General features: G+C 44.1%; 1 long non-coding RNA gene across 2 annotated transcripts in view; it reads left to right on the top strand.

Moving 5' to 3' along the window:
- LOC137150075 (uncharacterized) overlaps nt 1–21,684 on the top strand; it is a 53,529-nt gene that overhangs the window by 16,819 nt on the left and 15,026 nt on the right. The window contains exons 1-2 of one of the 2 annotated variants that reach the window (XR_010918901.1): nt 2,936–3,080; nt 17,534–17,645. This is a non-coding gene — a long non-coding RNA (uncharacterized lncRNA). Of the gene's footprint in view, nt 1–2,935; nt 3,081–17,533; nt 17,646–21,684 lie in introns of those variants that run through there. The other variant, XR_010918904.1, reaches the window with a different exon arrangement.

The raw sequence follows: 21,684 nt of genomic DNA, 5'->3' as shown, positions 1-21,684 counted from the left end.
TGACTGTTTTCCACTCCCCTCTAGCATAAGAGAGAAAGTTGAGGGACAGGAGGAGGCATTTTTCCCCCTACTCTTCCTTTACAGCCTCTCTAACTTGTGTATATACACTTGCTTTAGTCTGTCTTTGTGTAGCCTGTCACCTTGTTCTCTTTTGGTGGGATGAGTCTGAGTTCCCCATCCAACTGCTCCCCTTAAGAGCTGGTCTCTGCCCCAGGCGTAGGAGACGCAGCCGAGCTGCCTGCTCCCTCTTGTCCAGAGAGGCCAGGCTGGGGGCAACGCAGGGGTGGGGAGGAATAGAGTGAAGGAGGAACCAGACCAGTGGGCTGGATCAAGGGAGGGGGATCCCTATCTGATGCACTGTGTGCTTCCGCAGGAGCCCTAGGAGGAATCGTGGCCTCTCATAGTGCTCTATCATGTAATCACTGGGTGTTTATGAGCCCCTAACCTGGTACATTAGAGAGAGCTCTCTCACCAGCAGCGGGCGTAGAGACCGTTCTCGGATGTATGACACAAAGTCCCGCTTGGTATATGGGGCAGAGAGTTTTCACCAGATGAGAGAGAGAGAGAGAGAGAGCGCCCTCCTGCCGCGCAAGGGCGAGAACTTTCTTGCCTTTGTCCCATTTATATATGGAGTGAGCACCAGTAGCAGTGTGTGCCCAGCTGGGATAGGAGGGCCAGCTGGCTGTGCAGGGGAACAAGGGGTTGCAATATGTAGCTCCTTCAGTTTTGGTTCCTCTGTAATGCCTCTTGTATAAGAATTCAGGTCAGACCTGCCAAGCAATCCCCAAGGGGATCTTTATTCCATATGCTGGCCAGGTTCCTTCCTGGGATTTGGTTTTAAATCTCCGTTTCAAACAGATAATTAAAAAATCATAGTGTTGACATTACAAATGGAGCTGAGGGGAAAATAAAAAAAAAACCCCACTTTGCCACTCAGGGGAATTTTATCAAAGCAGCTCCTGGAGAGACTTGGCGCTCTTTAATGATTTGCAGAGGTATGAAGTCACTATAGCAATTTACTGAAGCCCAGCGAGCCACCTCCTATGCAAATTGCAGCATGTGGATATGTCTCCCAGCTACAGCTCGCGGCTCACCAGTGACACTTTGGGAAGGCTTGTTAGTGCTTAGCATCAAAGGTGGATTTATGCTCACAAAGTAGATGGTGTTACCTTACCGTGGCTAGTTCGCAGAGGGGATAAAAGCCTACCACTGTTACTAGTTAATGGACTTCCTCCAAGTGGTGGGAGTTGTGATTTCAAACCATGCTGGACGCTACTCCGTTTACAGCTCAGATCATAGTAACGTGTTTGGGCTTTGCCATATGAATCATAGATTTTTGGTTTTTTTTAAGATCTGAAGGGACCATTATCTAGTCTTACGCAGGAAATCAGACAAGGGAATTTCATTTAGTGATTCCTGCATCTGGCCCCTATTTTGTGTTTGAGCTAGAACATTTTTTAAGAGAATGACTCCCAGTCTTGATTTAAAGATTCCAATTGATAGAGAAGCCATCATCTCACTAAGCAAGTTGTTCCAAAGATTAATTATCCCTCACTATTTACAAAAAAAAATTATGCCTTTTTCTGACCTGATGTAATCGAAAGCCCACAGGAAGAGGTTTTGAAAAATGGGGCAAGTTCTGAAGCCATCCAGCTGCATACCAAATTTCCCAGTGGGATCACTGTGATTATAGGCCTACATTCCCCGCTGGTGTAAATTGCCACAGCTCTATTGACTCAATGGTGCTACTCTAATTTACACCTGCAAAAGAATTTGGCCCATTGCTTGCAGGATCCTGAGAATTCAAAAAATATGCTCATGGGAGGGAAAGGACTTTGCCCCAGTCCTAACTCAGAGTTCTGTGCTCAGTGCCGCTTCCCTAATAACTGAACCAAAAATTAAGCAAACAAAACACTTGCAGGAAAAATAGTTTTAACACTAAGATGATTTTTCTCCCCGACAGAGCTTTAACAAAAAGATTCACTCTGGGCAAAGTAACTATTTTACACACGTGACAAGTGATGATATGAAGACAGATGTTAGATGCATGTAAAGGAGTCAAAGTTGAGTCATCAGCATAACAATATTAAACAAAAAAACAACAACCCTTAGTGTATTAGATGTGTGGACGGGAACTGCAACCCAAGAAAGTTCGGGAGCTATCTTGGAGAATTAATGGACTGTGTTTTCTGGCCCATTCAAAATAATTCAGCTCATTTCATGCAAGATAAATTACAGGAACTTGTCACCCTTACTGCCTGAGGAGAAAGCTTTTATGATTCATGGTGTGTATGCGAGGCAGTGAGTGGCCCAATCTTTCTGACAGATGCCCTGAGGCCAACAGATCTCGTGAGGCTGTAGCATGAAATTCACCCAACAGCAGATGGAGCAAATATGCAACCCTAACCCCAAAATAGAAAAGGATTACAATGAAAGCCAGGGCCCTGGCCAGCTAGGATAATACTCCGAGTGGGAGGATGCAGAGGTTAACCATTCAGGCCTTGTTCCAGTATAGCATTTTAGCACAAGTAACTTGAAGCAGGTGAGTAGATCCAGGGACTTCAATGGAACCCCTCACATGTTTAAAAATTGTGTGAGTGCTTTGCTGGATCAGAGCCTTAGCCACCAAAGAAGGACACACAATGAACCCAGTATTGTTCTCTGACACCAGTGCAACTCATTGATTTCTCTGGGACTGCATGGATGGAACTGAGAGCAGAATTTGGCCAACTATATATTTTTATAAATGTATAATTATTAATCATCATGTATTTATAATTAACCTGATTCTCCATGGCCTCACACCATGTGATATCATTTACAACCTGAGCAGCGTGGCAGTAAAATAGGACTGTTCCATTGGGGAGTGTTTCATACCCACTTTACATTCAGTTCTCACTACATATTTTCTTTCTGTAGAGGGGAGAAAATGAGATGAAGGGAAGTAAATTGCCCAAGGTCACATGGTAGGTCAATGGTGTAGGATAGAAAAGGCTAGAATTCAGCTGTGCTGACTCCTGGGCCTGTGTCTTTTTCAACGAGACTTCACTGCTCTTCCATAGTGGTCTACTCAAAAGCAGGTGAGCTTCTCCCCTTGCCTAGTTTTATGATTATGTCTGTTGGAGGGAAAACATCCCTTCATTAGCTAGAGGAAAAAGTGGCTCAGGAACTGGTCTGCTGTGAATCCTACTGCAATAGAAATAAAGACAGATTCAGCTTTGAAAAGATTAGAAACCTAGATCCCTGGGTGGATTTTTTTCTTTCTCTCAATTCTTAATGGTGTTAAAATTGGCTCAGTTAATACAAACAGCCAGTTATTAGTGCTAATAACACTACATGTCCCTTTCTCATTCCAAGAGGTTTGAGCAGCAATGCTAAGCATCCAACAGGCTTTACCCTTAGCCATAACCCCCCACCAACACCACCTCTGTCGGTCTGAAATGTGTTTTTTGTTGCCCTTCTGGGCCACTTCATTACATTCTTTTTTTTTTTTTTAGGAAGAAAGCTGGCATGTAATTATTTTCATGATTAACAGTCTTATGCAGCTAATTGTAATTATACCTTATAATCATAGTTATGATAGTCAATTACTCATCCTTGCCTCATTTGAATGTTTTTCTTTATTTGAGTTTCAGAAAGTTGTCTTGAACTAATCCACACACATATACAAACTATGGCAAACTTTCCAAATTCTCTCCCTCTCTTTTTAGGAATTAATTTGACTTGGGTGGGATCATCAGTTAGTGTAGATCAGTGTAGGTTTATTGATGTCAATGGAGCAATGCTGATTTACATCAGCTGAGAAGTTGAATGTTTTATTGTATTGCATTAGGGAACTGGAGTCACCTAAGAATCTATTTTTGTTTGAAGCATCATTTTCTTATAGTTTCTATGTGTTGATCAGTACATATTTTTTCTTTTAAATCTCTATACTGTTATATATTCATGGGAATTTAAAAACCCATCTACTTGCTAGATCATATATCTGTAATGCATTTTGTCCTACACTTTTCAAATACACAGGGACAGGATTCTCCTCCGACTAAGACCAATTTTAAAATGGTGTAATTCCATCAATTTCCACTGTTACTCCTGATTTAGGTCTTGGTATATGAAAGCAGCATCAGGACCACAGGGAATATGACATAGTCACAGGGAAGATGCTAGGATATAGTCTGCTCTCCGCTACATTCAGTCCAATAGTTGAGGCTGCACAGATAATATAACTAATAGCACAATATGTCTCTCGGGGTGAAATCCTGATCTGACTGAAGTCAATGGGAGTTTTACCCTGGACTCCACTGGGGCCAGATCCCATGTGCTGGACCTAACTCTGGTTTCATTCGGTTTTTTCATTGATGTAACCGTGACTTCAGTGGATTTATTCCTAACTGATAGTGAGTGACAGGTGTTTTATTTTATTATTGTGTATTTGTAGTAACACCTATGAATCCCGTTCGTGAAACAGGGCCCCATGGTGTTGTACAAACACACAGAGCTCCATAGCTGATCTTTAGATCTCTGTGGAACTGCTTACATAAACATACATAACACATAAAGGGGGAGTATGGATGGCTTTGAGGTTAAGGCAGTGGAGTGGAACTCTGAAGATCTGCATTTAGTTCCTGGCTCTGCAACAGACTTCCTGTGTGAGGTTGGTCAAGTCACTGAATCTCTCCTGTACCTCAGTACCCCATTTATGTAGACTGTAAGCTGCTGGGGATGTCTCTTACTATAGGTATATAGCTCCTAAGAAAGCAGAGCTCTGATCTCTGTTATGAATGTGGGTGTTTTTATAATATAAATGATAAACATGTGCTGTCTGAGTTTCACACTCCCTCCCCTGCCAGGAAAATATATTGGGTGTTTTGGGGGTAAGCATAAAATGTCATCATAGTTGCTAGAAGACTTGATTTGCTTTGTAGTGGAAAAACTAGGCTGCCAGGAGGAAGAAGGGAAATGGTGATCCCGTGAGCATCTGCCTCTGAGGGAAAATATGTGCCATTTACACAAAGTAATTAACAAAAAATTCAAAGGCTTCACAATACATGTAAGGTACTGCAGTGGTGTATTGTGTTAACTGCCCACCTGTATGCATAGGGACCTTCCTGCCCCCATATAGTCACTGTATAGCTGGTCAACGTTTTTTGATTATTGCAAAATTTTTGTTGACATGTCAGAAAAGTGCAAAATTTTGAAATTCCACAAGACTGTAAAAAGTGTGGGTTTTTTTTTTTCCCCCTTCAAAATTGTAACTTTTTTGAGCCACTAGTACCACCTTTCAATATATATTTCACTCCTGGGTTATTTTCCGTTCAGTCCAAAGGGTCAATGCTATGGCTTGTACCCATTCTGATTTTTAGTACAGAAAGGCTATCTGTAGAGGGGAGAGGTGTCAGGCTGAAATTTTCAACTGGGCCGAGTGATTTTTGGGTTCCCAGTCAAAGACCCCTTGAAAAGGCCTGTCTCAGACAATGCTGAAAATCAGGTAGCTTTTAGGGCATCTCATCTTAGGCAACCAAAATCACTTAGGTACCTTCTGTAAATCTTGCAGTGTTCTGTCCTCGTCGGAGCAGAGGCCATGCTGCCTGTTGGTCCCTGTCATTTCTTCAGGCCACATCTCCATATTAAAGAGCAGCCGGGCTATCATCTCTCCCCCTTTAATACTAGCTGAGGCTACGTGGCGTCAAACAGGTGCGATCCTCGTGGCGAACAGCTAGTGTGATGCCTTCTTTGGGTAAAGAGGGGGCAGCCCTGCTTTAGTTTCGTGGGCCGTGCTGGGGAGCTTTCAGGCCACGCACAGACTGCCAGCAGCTGCAGGAAACTCATTCCCCATTCCTAAAGAGTCAGATGAGTAAATAAGGAGGTGAACGCCGAATCCAGAGATTGCTGCTGCTTTAATAAACAACCTAAGGAATTGTCTCAGCTGGCCGTGCTGACCAGGGGTATTAAACAAGGTCCTGATTTCCTTAGAGTGCTTCCAACTTATGCTAACAACCAAGGGGGTGCTCCACTGCAATAGGTGCCTGGAGCATAGGGGAAGGTTGACTGCTAAGGGCTGCTATAACCACAGTTTATTTACCATCAGTAACTCCCATGTCAAGGGGGAGCAGGAAGCCTCGGGTGCTCATGGATGGGATAAGGAGCCAAGCGTCTCTGAGCCACTACTTTGAATACTGCTGTGATCATCAAAGGTTGTGGCCATCTGTTCAGTGGCCTGAATGTCAGGGGTTAGCAGACAGATGTCAACATTACAAATAAAACACAGCACCCCTTCCTTCTTTGTCAGTCTGGCTTTGGTCTCAACAGAGAGGCCAAGGACTGAATGGGGCTGGGCCATGATGAGTGGTCTCCCCTCTGGTCTTGCCCGGACGGGGAGAGACACACAAACGGATGTGCTGGGGAAGTTGCTGCCTGTATTGTATCCCTGCTTTTGATAAATGGAGGCAGGACTGGCAATACAGCACCTCTCACCAGTGCTAAATTCAGTTAGATGCAGCTTAGCCGAAGGGGACTCTTCTTTCACTACTGACAGCCTCAGTATGACACACCCAGTTCAGCCTGTACCAGCTTGGGATGGATTTGAACTGACGACCTAGTGGTAAAAGGCATCACTGCCCATTGCCAATCTGTGACCTAACCAGCTTTGTCCTAAAAGAGGAAAAGATTGATCTGGATCCATTCCGTTGTCTTCCCTATTTCCAGGCCACAAAGCCTCCGTATCACAGTAGCTTTCCTCTGGCCTGGGAGAGTTTGCTATGTGTGATCTCTCAACCTACCAAACGTGCACACCCGCGAGGTCACCTTGCTGGCCTTGGTAGCTCAAATTGGATCTCCCTCCTTGGCCGCATGCCAAGAGACGGCCGGGTCTGAGACCAGACCCCAAAATCCTTTTTAATAACGGAAAGCAGAATTAAAAACGCCCCAGGCGAATTAAGCTCCACAAAAGAAAAGTTGAACGATTCTGTTGTTATCTAAGTGGTTTCCAAATGGACCCATCAAAATAGAATGTTGAGAATTGTTTTAATTGATCACTACAGATTGACAATAGGATAAATAGAGAGATTAGAAAACATGCGTCATGCTCAACTGATGCTGGAGGAAATTTTCAGCTTCAGCTAATTGTTCCATTTTGCAGTTTTAATTAAGTGCACCCTCCTGAACCAAACCACTCCAGATAGCGTCAGAGTGTGTGCAGATGAGATGCACCCAACTCTTCTTAGATAAGTTGTTAACTCCTTGGAACCGGACTGGAAAGCTGGGTCGCTGAATTTGAGATAGAAGCTAATAATATGGGGTGAAATTCAGCTTTACTCAGAGAGCTATCATAAGCTCTGTGGGTTTAAGTGGCTCATAGACCTTGACATGGCTCTCTGCACAGGGCTAAATTTTGCCTACTGTGCACTTCTCTGGTGTTTTCCATAGTCAAGTCTCAAAGCATTCTGTATCCCCCTTTATTCCTGGCTAACAAGCTGTGGGGGGTGTTTGGCTGTTGTTATCTGGACCCAATTTAAGCTGTGTAATGTAAACCCAGATAGTACAATGTTGGTCTTGTAAATTGTGAATGGTCTCTTTACATTTAGATTGTAAGCTCCTTGAGGCAGGGGCTGTCTTTATTTTGGGGGGTGTTTGTACAGCACCTAGCACCTTGGGGTCCGGGTACCTGATCGGGGATCTTAAACACTACCGCAATGCAAATAATAAATGAATGAGTACAATTAAAAGCGCTTTACAAACATTAACTGATGAAGCCTTCCAATATGGCTGCGCAGGTAGGAAATCTAAAGATACCCCTGTTACAGCTAAGGAAATGGAAGCACAGAAAGGCAGAATGGTTTGCCCAAGGGCCCATTTCAAATCTGGGGCAAGCTGTATAACAATATATGGAATCTCCAAGCTTCTGAAACAGGAGAAGTTTATTAAAGAAAACAGCTTTACATAAAGTTCATAGTTTTTTTCTGAATTTTGGAAATTGTGATGCACTGTCAGGTTTTACAATTTCTAAATTAAAAAAAAAAAGGGGGTCAGGGGGATATTGTTAAATGTTCATAAACTCTCATTTTTGGCCCATCTAAGTTACTGGTCAAAATGTTCCAAAATTCTGATGACGTTTGAGATTTCAAAAGAGGAGAAAATCACAATATCCCCCCCGCCTTTTTAAACTGGCTGTGCTATGAGCTACAGCCTACACATTTCCACCTGTCTTAGGTCCCTTCTTTGTCTCTTTTGTTTGTTTTTTTTAAACCAAAGACTACACCCTGTCTGGGATTCTATACAGTCCATAGACGACTAGTTTGCAGCATGACATCCTGCAAGTGAACATGTTGATTACACTGGGGATGGATGCTGGGGTTCTGACTCCCAGACACTTGCTTAGCCTATTAGGTCGTGTTTCTTCCCTGTCAATGATGCTTCTGAAAGACATTCTCATGTCCTGCAACTGGCAACGCCTAGTTGCCCCCTGTGGTTCTGGGGCTTTGTGTTTAGATTCGGGAATACGGGCTATGGCCCATCCAAGGAAAGCTAGTTTAATGGAAGATATGTCATGCTGCAGTGCGGTGGCCTTATGAAGAGTACGCAGTTCTGTGGTGTGGCCTTTGAATGCTCTTTTTCACAGGCCGACTCCCAGTATGCCATGCTCCATGCCAACCTTATTGGCTGCTGCTGAGATCAAGATGATGCATTGCATTATGGGGCCTGTAGTCTCACAGGTTCCAGCTCCTGGGGTTCTGCAATTAGGTCCGTTTAAACACAAGTTAGACACCATCCTTTTGCTCCTACTTGCCAGAGAACCTCTTGCCTAGACAGCCTTTGTTTTGGTCCTGTGTGACAGGGACTACTCTTTCTCTTTGACAGCTGTATTATTATAATAACCATGAGAATCTGCAGCACAGCAAGCTCATTTTGCAAGCTGATTCCAATAACTGTACACACAATAGCCCGTTCAGCGAGGCCAAGGATTCCATGTGTCCCTGAAATGTTACTTGGAAGAGAAAATGCTCCCTTTAATTAGGCTGCAGGATATGCTGGGCATGAAGAAATAAATGGCAGGGATAAGTTCGTGAGCCCAGATACTAGGGTGTTGACCACTGGATAAGAGGCTAGAAGGACTTGATCAGATTCTAGCTCCAGCCACCTGAACAGGCAGCATGGCTTTCTGAGGTTTTAACTTCCTCCTCTGAGAGGTGCTGAGGGGGAACAGGGAATAATCTTATGAGTATTGGTAGTTTTTGCTTTTAAGGCTCAGGTCCGTGTTCATGAAAAAATCAGAGTAGAGTTCAGAGTATCAACTTCTTCAAGACTCTGCAGTTGAACATAAAGAAACAGCTCCTAGAGTGGTCCAAACAATTGCAGCAATACCTGTCCAAATGAAAATGTAGATCTAGACCCAATACCCCCCATCCTCAAACAGTCATCCATCTGTTCTCATAACCACATTTCAGCAGCAGCTTTGTAACGGTTCTGAAACTTATTCACACAGCCAGCATGGTTCAGTGGCTAGGGCACTAGGCTGCCAATCAGAAAAGCTGGTTTCTTTTCCCAGAATGCAACTGACCTTGTGTGTGACCTTGAGCAAGTCCTAGCTGTGGCTTCAGGCACCTAAATACCTGTAAAACTTTTGTCCCAAATGCTGATATAATCAACAAGATTCTTTCTGCTCAGTTGAGTCTGGGACTTGTGCTCCTGTGTCACCTAGGTCCCAATCCTGCATTTCCTGAAGTTAGTGCTTCATGTTTTTGTGCGTTTGCCATGTCATGCACTGTCCATGGTGCTGATGGACACCATCACTGGCACTAGTGGGACAGACTGTATTAATGGGCAGGGTTTTAAAAGTGCCTGAGTCTGGCACTGAGTCCCCCCCAGTTCTAAGGTAAAATTTTCAAAAGTGCCTATATGACATAGGTGCCTAAGTCCCATTGTCAAAAGAGACTCAGGCACTTAGGAGCCTGAGTCTCATTGAAAGTCAATAGGACATAGACCCCCATTTTTGAAGACATTTACGTGTTCCTTTGCTCAGCACTGCAAAGCCTGTGTGTTGTAGACGGCTAAGTCCCGTTTTCAAAAGTAACTTTTAATGAGACAAGCTCCTAGATCATTTAGGCCTAGCAATGCCTAAATACCTTTAAAAATTTAGGCCACAGGCTCATAAAAACTTAAATCACTTTTGGAAATAACTTCTAATTCCCTATGTTTTACCTCTAATTTTAAGTGAGTCAAGTGAAGGGGCTTCCACTAGGCTTAACTAGGTAGTTAGTCTCCAGTACAATCACTGTGCCTATTAGACACCTTCTTCCTTACATTTTCCAAATGTCAGATAGGCCTGTTGTCCCTGGTTACCCTAGCATAGTGATTCACAACTTTTCCCATCCTATGACAACATATTATAAAAGAAAACAGGTTGGGACTCACCTCCCATACAATCATAAAGGGCTAAACTGGGGGTTTCCTGTATAACCATAAAGGATCAGTGTATAGTTGTGTTCCCCTAGGATCAGCCCAGGAAGCAGACTGTGATCCAGAGACTCACAAGCTGCTTCTCAGTTTCCCTCCAGCCCTATGCCTGGTGCATTGCATGTCCCTCAGCATGCTGCTCTGTGCGCTGGGGCTAAGGGTGCAATTCCCTGCTTTGCCTTTCCCTCTCTCTGCCCACCTGTGTTGGAGGGGGAATAGCAGTCCTGTAGAAACTGTTTCCTCCCTTGTGTTGCTACCTGTGTTGTGGGTAGATACCATAGGAGAATAAAGAGACACTTTACACCCTCTTACAATCCTGTGTGGACATGCAGGACAGGCCATGGTGTGTCCCAAAACAAGAAGTTGTTCCTGACCCACTGGTTGAGATCTGGGGCATGTCCTTGGGGGTAGAATGTATTTCAGTTCTCCCTCCCATATAGCCAATTCCCAAGGAAAACGTTCAGGGAGAGGGGAATGAGTGCAGTAAAAAATGAAGTGCAAGAAATTATAAACAAGAAAAACTCTGAGGGGTGGCGGAGAGGTTGAGCTATATAGTTATAGCTGACATAATAGAGAGAAAAATGCAGCTTGGAGCTGACAGAGGGAATGAATAGGAAGTAGTGCCACAACAGGAAAGAATTGCAGATTTGATTATTCCAGACATTTTTGCTCATTTACTGCCCTGAAAGGTGCAAACCTCTGCCTTTCACGGCAAACGAAGATGGACACCGGATATCTGCTGGGAGGCAGTCACACTCAGAAGAATGTTTCAGCCAGCTAATGCACTCTGAGGAGCCCTAAATTTGTGCTTAATCAGTGGAAAAATACAGCAGCCCACACCCTGTTGTTTACTTCGGGTCACCCTGACAAAGCGAGCAGCTGGTGTTTTGGGATTGGGTTGATGGGATATTATATCTGCCGCTCTTCATTTGTTAGTATGACAGGAAATTCAAATTAATGAAAGAATTCATGTTTCTCAACTTAGAAGGGGAAGAGGGATGAGAATCCCAGTAGACACTTGGATATGCATTTAGGACCCAATTCAGCCAAGCATCCTGTTCAGCAAATTGCTTCAACGTGCCCTTACCTTTAAGCAACTAGTAAAAATATAATATTTAATGCAATTCCTGCAATTGGTGGAGTTCTCTGCCTGTGGCTTAGGTAATATATATTGTGGCATATTTTCAAGCGTATTATTTTAAGCAATGTGATATAATCAAAAGGCACCGCCCCTCCCGCCCCAGAGACCTACCCAAGCAAGAAAAAATGATGCATTTTAATTTTCTATATACACGTGCTGCTGATTTCTTGGGTTTTCTTTGCACAGACTGTATATTTTTTGTGTGTGAGCTAGAAAGCTGTGCAGATGTGACCGTTTATCTATCCCAGTATCTTGCAAACTCAAGTGCTTGTTCCTATTGTAAATGAACCCTCTCCTTTATCTCTGCACTGGCAGTATTTCCTGATCACAATAAATCAGATGCATCTTCCAGAAATCCAGGTTGCATTAAGAGCCTTATCCCTAATCCCACTGACTTGGGTTTATTGATAAGAAAATACCAATTAAGATTCATATTCCCATGCTGGACTGGTAGTCAGAGGCTAATGAGATTATGTGATCATTCTAATTTCACTTCCAGGCATATTAAATAGTTATAACTTTATCTCTTTCAAACAGCAACAACCCTTGAGCCGCTAGGTTCTCCTGGCCTGGTTGTAGCCATCATTGCAGGTGTCCCTTGACCTTCTGCCAAAAAATTGTTGACCTTCCTATAACTTCCAAAGAAAGATTTCTGTCAGGAACCCAGCAGCCACACAAGTAATTTACCATTCTGGCAGGACCAGTGCCAAAGTATTTTGCTTAAGTTCCCACGACAGGCCTTGGTACCGATGGCAATAATGAATAACAGGTGCCATTGTCAGAAACTATATTTATGTTGCGCTACTTTTTGAGATAGACAAACGTCATGTATCATTCATTGACAGCAGGGAAAGAAGAAGGCATTTCCTACAGCTGACACAACCTCGTGGTCTAGTTCTGACTGTAACAGTGTGAAATGTTTGCAAAAGAATCCCAAACGGAGTGAAATTTTCCTAGGTTTATGGGTTTTGTTGAGTGTAGTCTCTCAGTTTAATTGTTTTTTGTAATGGGACACACATAAGAGGGTTGTTGGCAGTGGGCATTGAACCTCAAAACTCAATCTAAAAGCATAAACCTCTACTGCCTGAGTGAAAAGTGGTTTTTTGTTAACCACTGCTAAAGCAGACTTTATGTAGTCCAGTTATCAGAGGATGTCAGAGAACCACATTCGGTTAGTGTGGGATTCTCCTGGAATTCAGACATGGGTTGTCAAACGTTATATGAACAGCCACAAAACTTTTAGCTGAACCTTCAACCATTTTCAAGAAAACCTGAAGCCCATTTATGGTTTTGCAAAGAAATTGCACAAAATGTGAACAGTGCTTCCTTCCTGAAACCAGAGGAAACTCAGTGGAGATTCTGGGTTTGTCTGAAATTCAAACAGACCAGCATAGGCAGAAACCTAAAAAATTGCTCATCAGGTGATGAGCTGTGATTACTGCTGCCAATCTGCTCCTTACACTTATGAAATACATGCAGGTAGTCTGTTCAATAACATGACTTTGTCACTGCTGCTCTGGCCTCTTTCACTCTTCCTCACAATCACCTATTGCATCTTAAGTCCCCACCTCACCCCAAGTCACTAGGTCTCTGCAGCTGTACCGAGCTTTGCCAGTGTAGAACTCATTGCAGAACTAGGGCTCAGATTGTGAATTTTTGAGAGCAAAGAGGTGTCTTTTGCTATTCATGCGTGTAGCGTACAGCGCAAAGGGGCCCAACATTGAGTTGGCACTACCAAAATACAAACAAGCATCATAACAATAGCTCTGGCCTGCACAAACGTGGAGAAAGTGAATCCATCTATAGTGACTTTGATATATTATTTATATAGGAACAAAAGAGTGTTGGGTGCTTTACGGACAAATAAGATGACAAGTTCACTGCCCCCAAAAGTTTGCAGTCTACATAGTTCAAACCCAAACTTTCATTCTGCGCTAAAACGGAATGAACCAAGTTTTTCCATTTCATCTCTGAACACTCCAAGCTAATTATCTCTTTGGTTCTCCTTCCCCTCCCTTCATCACCGGGGGAAAGAAATCAGGACAAGACTCCTGGGCCTCCTAGAACTTGCAATATTTATCATCCGGTGCCTTTGCCCAGCAGGAACAGTCAGCGCCAAACCTCTCCTGCTTAGATGAAACCTGCCAAAGAGATTGGGACAGATGCTGAGAATGTCACTCTGCAGAAAGCAGAGAAGGGAGCATGATAGTTCCATTTCCAAGAAGCCAAACAAATTACCAAATGTCAGATGCATTTTTGGACAAGAATCTAAAAAAAAAAGGAGATGGCGGCAACGGAAAGAGGGAGCGAATGAAAGAAGGAGGGAGGGAGGGGAAGAGAAAGAGTAGCGGAGGGGTGGATAGAGAAGTGTTGCAGGGGGATGAGGAGTTGAGCCAGTATTGTTGTCTGAAGCCTTTGAAACAATGTTATGTATCTAAGAAAGAAACAGACAGCGCATCTGAGTGAAAATTGCAGGTGGCTGAATTAATTAGCTCCAAATCCCAACACCCCCAGACATCAGGTGCTGGGATTAGAGACTCAGAGCTAGTTTGCCACAGAATCCCAAACCTTGAGTATTATTTAGATTCAAATTGGAAGTGTTACAGATGGGCTCATGCAGGGAACGGGAGAGCTGCCTCCCTCACTCAGCTGAGGCAGAAAGATACCTCTCCCATTTCCAGTCCATCACACCGCGTTAAGATCACGGCCGCCTTCCCCATCATTAATTTCACTCTGTCCCAGCTCATCTGAATGAGTTCCCAGGCCCCTCTAAATAGTACAGTGCTGGGGGCCAGATAGATGCCTTTGGTTGCAATGGGAACTCAGCCTCCTTCCTTCCTCTGTGGCTGTTCTGTGCAATATCCGGGGGACATTGTCCGCCAGGGATTGCGCCCATTGAATGCTGGAAATGTCCCACCTGGTAGTGACTTTGGGGGAGCACGGAGACCATGTGATCCCAAAGGCTGCCTTTAAAGTTATCATAGAAGAGGACAGCGGATCTTTTAATCTAAGCTAGGATCCCCCACTCCGGGGAGCTCGAACACATGCATTTCACCCTCAGCTCCCAGCTGTTTCAGCACTGGGCTCCTTCACACCACCTCAGTCCTGACTTTCACCCCTCTCCACTTTTCCAGTCCTGAGCATCTTATCCACAGCTCTGGCAATTTACCTGAGCTCGGTCCCGGGGGGAGTCAGGTGGACTTGGACTCAGGCAGCTAACCTGAGCTGCCGCCCATACCACAATGCCCCTATTCCTATTCTCAGTGCACTAGCTCGCGCATAGCTAGCCCGTCTCTCTCTACCCGTGCTGGGAGACATGCATCCAGCTGCACCATAGACATTCACTGTGGGGGTGGGAGGATGGGTAGACTAAAAGACTGAGGAAGCCTTCAGTGAACATAGGCTGAGTATAAACCATGCGAGTTTCACATGGTTTGCTGTGACCACCTTGCATGGCTGTATTCATCTGCCTTCCTGTGATGTTCCTGGCAAACAAAGTAACAGGCAGGGCAGTTGCTTAGTCAGCTTGGTGCCAAACATGCGGGTGGGTCCGTTGCTGGCATCCGCTAGCACGGCACAGGGAAACAATTAGTGTTCAGGCGGCATCTGTACTCGAAACCACCATCCCCATTCCATTGCTCACTTGAAAGGGGATTTGATGGACAGAGATCTGCTCTGAGCAAAAGAATGGCTTTGGAACAATGTTATCCTGCCTCTCTCCTTTTTCCTCTCCAAATTCTCAGGGCTCTGAGATGCTGCCAAATGCCAGGCCAGGGTAAAGCAGGTATTACTTCTGCCTGGAGACCAGCTGCCTTCTTCCAATCAACCCACTACAAACTGTGTGCAGCAGCTCTTCATCTGGCCGAGTTTCACATTTAATCAGGCACACTCTGCAGCCCGTGTTTTACCTCGTGCCCAGAATTATATCTCCTCTGTAACGGAAGCTGTTAATGCCACTGATCAGAGTTTGCTTAGACGTGTAGCATTAGCACAGTGGACTCCGGTTGAGTTGGTATATACCACCATAGTGGGACCAACTGTCTTCCATCAAGGATGCTCTCCGGGCCACCTGGGCATCCATGAAAAATCAGGGACCTCCTCTGAAGATACCCCCAAGTATCACAAGGAAGTCATGTCTTTGGAGATTCACCTTGGACACAACTGACATGAAATACCCTCAGGGTAATCAGGATAAAAGCACAAATCGAGAAACCAAAGTCAACCCTCACAGGATCCTTGAGGTTCTTGAAAACCTTAGCCAGCACACGCAGGGGTCTGCTCCGCCTGTCAGCCATCTCTAAGCCCTCTCCACTGACTCATAGCCCTTCCTGACTCCTTCCATGCAGAAAGAAGAGTGCCACCGCTTCAGGATCATGGTGATCTCCTGATGGGACCCCAAACCCTATGCAAAGTGGGCTCCCCTTCTACTCCTAGCAGACTCTCCCCCACACATACTTTTGCACTTCCATGCTATCAAGTGCTATAAAGTTTGCTGGGGCAGGATTTGCACATCTGCACCTACTGCCTCAGCAGCAAAACTTCCTATGGTGAGATCCCTCAGCCGAATACTGACCCCACCAACCGCGCCTCGCTTGTCAGACCCGAGGAAGCCACAGGAATTTCCCCATGCTGGCTCAAACCAGGGATCCATCTAGTCCCCTCTTGCATCGCCAGCAGTTGCCAGTACCAGCTGCTTCAGAAGAAGATGTATGAAAATCCCTAGTGTGCAATTATGGAATAACCTACAGGGATAATTTCCCTCCACCTCCCACCAGTTAATAATGTCATAGGGTGATTTTAAACACAGGTGAGATGATAACTCTGAATTTACTATTGTGATTAAAGAAGAGTCTGGAGTTCTCTGAATTCTAGTTCTCTGAGGCTGCTCCTCCTTTCTCCACTTGACCCCCACCTTATATTTCATTCATCCATCAGAGGTCCCCTCCTGGTTGTGTGGAGAGGTTTCTCCTCTGGGAGCTTGTGAAAATCTGGGGTAGAGTTTGAAAATCTGGGGTAGAGTTGGTCAAGAATTTTTGTTTTCCTGGGGGGGGGGGGGATTGGATTTTTGTGAAAAATAATAAACAAATAAAATTAACCCCCCTTTTTTTGGTTTTCGTCAGCCAAATATTTTCTGTTTAAAACTGAAAATGTTCTGTTTGAAGCCATATGTTACTGCTGTGGAAAAAACCCCTAATTTTTTCATTGACAACAAATTTTTATTTTGAACAAAACCCCCATATCTTCTCATCAAAGATATTTTGTTTGGCTCCATGCTGGGCAAATTTTTCTTAGTAACCTTGTTACATTTTGATGGGGTGGTCTTCAAAGACTATTGTACCTTCATTCACTGTCCTATTATATGCCTGCCAGGCAGTGATACCACAGCTCCTTATGTAACGTTTATTCCAACTGCACTGCAAAATAGACTCAGTGAAAGGAGTATGTGTCATTTTTCTCTCTCTTTCTCACCCTTTCTCATGAACTCACACAAGAACACAGCAACCTAACGTGAGCGACCATGGCTCTCCAAGCATCCCCACCTCTTGGGATGTGACAGGTGAATTTATAGGCATAGTTTATTGCCTTCATGTGCTCCTGGACAATGCTTACAGCAGAATAATATTTTCTGTCAAGTTAAATGAGGGGGGAAATTCTCCAGTCTGTCAGTATGTATTAACACTGATAAGGGCAGCAGTAGTCTTTAGTGGGGAGCTCTCAGAGGGAGTTGACCTGAAATTACTCCACAAGAGAAGAAAAAGCCAGACTCTACAGGGATGTGGACAGGGTGGGTTTCCCAGCATTGCTTTTCGCTAGGGTATAATGTCTGAGTGGCCCTAACTCCCTGATGTCTTGTGCTGCTGCTTGTGTGGTTTGGACTTGATGTCAATACTTTGTTGAGTTCACCCCCTGATAATGAATTTCTGCTTTCCCCCATAAAAGCAAAGGGCACGTTCCCTGCAAGTCATCTCACCTGGAAGTCTCTGCTGATATCAGTACGGCAGGAGTCATCAGATGGAGCTCGTACACATCATTTGAGAAGCTCTCTTGGCATGTAAGCACATTCTTAATCTGGGAAGAAATGCTGTGTTGTGGGTCTTGTGATGGGGTTTCTTCGGGAGGAGTTGTGGCGAGCGGTGAGGGAGTTTGCTCTCCGCCTTACTTTCTCTAACTAGCATCAATTTGTGAGGCTGAGTTACACCGTGGAAACTGGACACTGGTGCTGGACTGAGATCCTGAGGCGTTGCCTGAGCAGTGGCTCTGACCACACACTTGTGCCAGGACTGGTATATACTGTGTCAAATAAACGCATTGCACTAAGAATGTACTCAGACTGGCACCCCTTATTTCTCCACCAACTGAAAGCTAACCTGCAAGGGCCCGAGATCTGCTACCTCTCAGCAGAGGGGTGACGAGATTTACTCTTCCTTTGGTCATAGAGCCTCTACCACAGTGACAGATGTTTAACATCTATTTGGTGGTTTGTGGATCTGGCTACATGAGAGACCTTCTCCCTCCCTGTGTGAAACCACTGCAGCTGAAATCAGCAAAGGGACTTGAGCTGGATTTCCCTCTCGATTAAAATGGCAGGGCGCTGATGACAGAGTATTTTAAGCTCTGGGGAGTAGGGGCCATCGTTTTGTTGCTTTTGCACAGCACCTAGCACCGTGGGATCTTGGTCCATGACTAGGCCTCCTTGCCTCTGCAGTAATACCAATAATAATGATAATTTTAAAGGCTTTCTCACTCCAGAACTTGCTTTCCCTTCTTAGTCCGCCAGAGAACAGATTTAAGAAACTTCCAGATACGCTGCGGAGCTTATCTTGTTTTCCTTGGCAATTGGGGTCAGGAGGTGGATGGTGATATGTGGAGTATTGTGGTTTGTTCTGTAAGGATAGAAAATAAGGTGGCCAAATACAACAGTGATGGGATAGATAAATAGATATCTTGTTGTGTAAGGAGTCCATTACGTTATGTATCTCATTGACTTTATTTTTGTATTGTATATTTTAAATCTGTAACTGTCCCTGGAGCATGCAGCAGCTATAAATTGAAATAAGTAAATAATAAAAGAGCATCTTCCCCATTCCTTAGGGGTTCAGGGTTTTTATGCTAAAGGCATGAACCCTTCTGTCTGCACCTTAAATTCACAATGACATGCCAGGAATGGCACGCCAACTTGAATGTTGTTACTCTATTGTCAGCAGAATGACATCCATAAATCATTGTCAGAGTTTCCAGAAATCTTCTTCTGGGGCTGTTAGGAACAGGACAGGGAACTTTTGCGTGGATGAAGCCTGATTTCTCATGCTAACTAGGACAATTTCCAGGGCCCAACTGTTGGGGGAATGGCAAGGATGTATTGCCCTTTGAAAGGATGGTCTGGAAGTTAAAATACCAATACATTACAAAGGACAAGTCACTTAAAGTAACTGTGCCTCCATTTCCCCATTTGCAAACTGGGGCTAATAGTGACTACTAGAGCTGGTTGAAAATTTTCATTAAAAACTTCTTTTTCCTGCAGAAAACTGGGTTTTTAACTAAATGAAAATGTTTATGGGAAGTAGCTGCTTTCCTGCAAATTTTCTATTTTTCCATCAGAAAACTGAAAACCAAAAATTTTAGGTGAAAGCTGAAAAAAAATTCAGGTTTTGGCAGGTTTCAGCCACAAATTTTAATGTTCTATTACAAACAAACAAACAAACAAAAAAAATCAGCTTTCACTTTTTTGACAAAAGTCATCATTCAGAGGGAAACCTCCTCCAATATTTTCCAGTCAGCTCCAAGAAATACCTGCCTTTGTAAAGTGCTTTGAGATCTGCAGATGAACAGTGCTATAAAAGTACTGAGTAGTATTATTGATATAGATAGCTGTTCTTTACAGTGGGCATTGGATCAGACCCACATTCAATCTTTCCATTGATTTCAATGGTCTTTGGACCAGGTCCCCTATGAGTGCGTGTTAGTAGTATATTATCACTGCAAAGTGTTCTTATCTGTCCAGCATCCTTTCACAACCCTGTGTCATGGGCTTTTCACCATTTCATCCTCTGTGCGCTATATTGAACCAGTTAAATCTCACACGCACACTCTAGGGTCTTTGATTTCTGGAGACCCTGCACCAGCCTGTGTCTATCTGTACAGGTGCTGCTCTTGAGTTGATCATGTTATCTGCAGTAGCACACAGAGCCCCTCCAGAGAACAAAATAAATAGAATAAAACGTACAGCAGTTGCATACAGAGAGAAATTAGTTCAATTAGGTTCAGAGGTCCATTATTTATATGACACTGAGAGCCTGCAGGACTCAGGAGTCCATCCCTCTGTCAGTCTTTTGTCCATTTGTCTGTCTAGCCCTCTCATCTGTCTCTGTTTCTTTTATTAAAGGGACAGCGGATGGCGCAGTGGGTGATGAATGGGTGGTGGATTTTCTAGGCTAGGGTCCACTCATCATCCATTCACACACCAGAACAAGATGGATGGTTCTGAAGAACTTTTGGTTTATCCAAGGGCTGTATCAAAGCCTTTTCCACGAGCCTTGGAAGGACTCGTCTCAGAGAGGCATGAAATCTAACTTATACTCAGTGTAGGCAAACCCCCAAAGTGGCAGCATCCCTGTCTCCAACAACTTGCAGTTTAAATAGATCAGACAGAATCAATATCCCCATTTTACAAATGGGGAATTGAGTTACAGAGAAACATTAAGTGACTTGCCTAAGAGCATGCGGAGAGTGTGTGGTAAAGCTGGCAACTGAATCCAGCTCTTGCAAGAGTTAGTCTGGTGCCTTCTTCACAAGGCTTCTACGATGCAAATAGTCAAAGGTGGCGCCCAAGGTGAAATAGCTGGAACAGCAATGGGCATCAGTTCTGAGAAAAGTGCATGTAATTTTATTTTCAGCTTGCTCTTGGTTTTCAAAATCTGTCTCTGTTTCTACAGCTTCCCCAACCTTTCCGATGTGATCAAGGGCTTCATCCTATGCTAACACATTTCTGTTTTTTAATTCTGGTACAGGAGGGGGACTTCAATCTGTGGAGCTTTTGTCATCTTTTCTCTTCCTCGTTCTCTTTTTTAAAAATTGTTGCAAAGTACCTAAAATAATGATAAAAGCATCCTTTTTACTGGTGTAGAAAAAAACCCACCTCAGCGCTTTTTCCAATGGGGGGAAAAAAAGTACATTTTAAAGCCCTTCAGATTGTGACTTCTGCAAATTAGAAAACTCACACTTTTTCCCCCAGATAGAATATAGGCAATTACATTGCTAAAGCAAGTGCTATTTCTGTCCCCCTTTGCTTCACAGTCTCATTAACGCTTTCAAGGTGCATAAAGAAATGTTTGTTTGTAGAGAGAGAGATGGCCAACTTCAGCAGTTTGTCCGCAATATTTGGGAAATAGCTTTGCTTTCTATTTCCTCCCCCAGCCTTAAGTCAATTTCATGTTAGTGAAAGGAGACCCTTTGAAAAGCCCTGGAGATTAAAGGCCTCTATTTTATCCGCAGACATCATGTAAGCTACTCTCCCCAACGGGCCTCAACGCTGAGTTAGCAACAATTATCCTTTTGTTTTTATTTGTATTATATTAGTGCCTAGAGACCTCAACTGAGACAGAAGCTCTCTTGTTCTATGCACTGTACAAACACATAGTAAGAGCTAGCCTCTGCTCTGTAAAGCGTGCAATGTACATAGACAAGACAGGCAAAGGAAGGATCATTGTTCATGTTTTACAGATGGAAATTGAAGCCCAAAGAAGTTAAGTGACTTGCCCAAGGTCATCTGTGGCAGAATTGTGATTTGAACCTATGTCTCCTGACGGCCAGTGCCCTTGCCAAAAAGAGCATACTTCTTCAACTCCCTTGACCATGAGTTTCACTCCTTTGCTTCTCTGCTTAGCTTCTCAGAGATATTTGTAATTGGAAAGTGTCTCACCGGTTGGGGATCTCGTTTGCTCTCTGCTGGTAGTGTGATTTTTTCCCCCCATGCAGCTGTTGCACGCAGTACTGGGGTCCTCAGTGGCACGGGTGGAGGAAAGCCTCCCCACTCAGGTACAGACCCCCCTCCCCAGGGCAGCTGGGGGGCAGCGCCGTCTGGTGGCTGCCAG

This window comes from Emydura macquarii, unplaced genomic scaffold (genome assembly GCF_026122565.2).
Source record: "Emydura macquarii macquarii isolate MOO-44397 ecotype Brisbane River unplaced genomic scaffold, CSIRO-AGI_Emac_v2 contig_113, whole genome shotgun sequence".
Classification (NCBI taxonomy): Eukaryota; Metazoa; Chordata; order Testudines; family Chelidae; genus Emydura; species Emydura macquarii.
The sequence above is the reverse complement of the archived record's forward strand: the minus strand, read 5'-3'. Positions and strand labels throughout refer to the sequence as shown.